General features: G+C 32.6%; 1 protein-coding gene and 1 long non-coding RNA gene across 2 annotated transcripts in view; one reads left to right on the top strand and one right to left on the bottom strand.

The window, feature by feature from the left end:
* Nucleotides 1-738, top strand: part of LOC119591266 — a 4,753-nt gene extending 4,015 nt beyond the window's left edge. The window contains exons 3-4 of the long non-coding RNA XR_005230326.1: nt 120-237; nt 439-738. This is a non-coding gene — a long non-coding RNA (uncharacterized LOC119591266). The remainder of the gene's footprint in view (nt 1-119; nt 238-438) is intronic.
* A 173-nt stretch (nt 739-911) lies between these two features.
* LOC119591265 (dynein assembly factor 4, axonemal-like) overlaps nt 912-1,501 on the bottom strand; it is a gene marked incomplete in the record, with an annotated part of 12,995 nt that continues 12,405 nt past the window's right edge. Inside the window, 1 exon segment of the mRNA XM_037939982.1 lies at nt 912-1,501.

Below are 1,501 nucleotides of genomic sequence, written 5' to 3' on the forward strand. Positions count from 1 at the left end.
ATGTAAGCCTGCTCTCAGCAATAGATCAGACATGAAAAATAAAGCATGCCCGATCCAAGACTAAAATATACATTCCTTTTAACCAAATCTCTAGTATTGATCTTCGCTTTCACCAACAGCTTGGTTGGGACCTTTTGGAAGATGGCAAGAATAGGGGAGAGGAAAAGCCCGTGGGTGGCTGCAGCATGCATCATGATGGCTGTGAATGTACTCTTCCTGTCATAGTTATAGTGCTTTGTAAGTTCATTTTTCTCATTCTTTTTATTGTTCCAGTTTTGCAGTTGTGGATAAGGCTTTTCTAATTGTTTTTAGTACATTTTTATTCAATAGATTTCAAATTGAGTAGAGAAAATAACTTAATTTTATTTCCAAACAAAAAGCTCTGACTATTATCAGTGAATAGTGTGTAACTAGTATAAATTTCTCTTCTCATTTCAGAGTTGTAAGGATTAAATTGAAGATGGCATAGTCACAAGAAATAATGTATAGGCAAAGGAAGTTTGGAGTCTGCAAACATCAGCTGATTTCAAAATGTTGTAGTATTTCTTAACAAAGAGGATGCAAGTGGTTTTGTGCTTTAATTTACTAAGGAGATGCTCAACGAAAAACTAAATAGGAGGAAAAACTTGTTCCCCTAGAATTTTGCTGTATTGCCTGAAAGGAAGACCAAATTTTTTGTGATGCTACTGTAAAGTTTTATATGTTGTCTCATGAAAATAATCATGACAAGTATTTTTCTTCATGGGTTTTATTGACCTTAATTTATCAACAGCATTATATTTTCACAGAGATTCGAGGTGTATAATGACTTCGCTCCTTGTTCCAGTAATTGTAAATATGTTTATGCATAAAATATTACCTGTCTCCCAAAACATTGGCCAAAAGAAATATGGGAGGAAATAAAATCAGAAAAATCTTTGGCATCTAATTTACATATCACTTGGAAGAACATAGCGTAAAATAGTCTATACATCTGCATTTACATCCAAGTCATGATCCATTTACACTAATAATCTAGATACAGCCGCATAAAGAAAACTTACATCTAAAATCTCAAAAGTGAATAATACTCTAATAATACTTATAATCCTTATATACATATCAATACCTAAATACATTACTGTCATGTTCTGTAAAGGTTTACTCATTACGAGAAACAGGATATTTTATATTCTATCCACAAAAATGTAAAAACGTAAAAACCTAAAATCAATGGAAGCCATTCTTTGAGACAAACAAGAAATGGTGTCTAAGCATAAAACTCCAAGATATAACTTCTACATAAGTATAAAACACTGGTCAATGAGTAAGGATTTTTTGGCTTGAAAGTTTCTACAATCAACAACCTTTCAGAGTGCTGTGGCATAACCAAATGCCACAGAGAACATAAGGGGACAAAATTTGGTAAAAGAATTACCTAAGCATAAATGTAATGAGAGTGACAAGGCTGAAATAAATCCATGACTCATGGAAAATCTCACTTATAACTAAGAGTAAGTAT

This window comes from Penaeus monodon, chromosome 28 (assembly GCF_015228065.2).
Source record: "Penaeus monodon isolate SGIC_2016 chromosome 28, NSTDA_Pmon_1, whole genome shotgun sequence".
Taxonomy (NCBI): Eukaryota; Metazoa; Arthropoda; class Malacostraca; order Decapoda; family Penaeidae; genus Penaeus; species Penaeus monodon.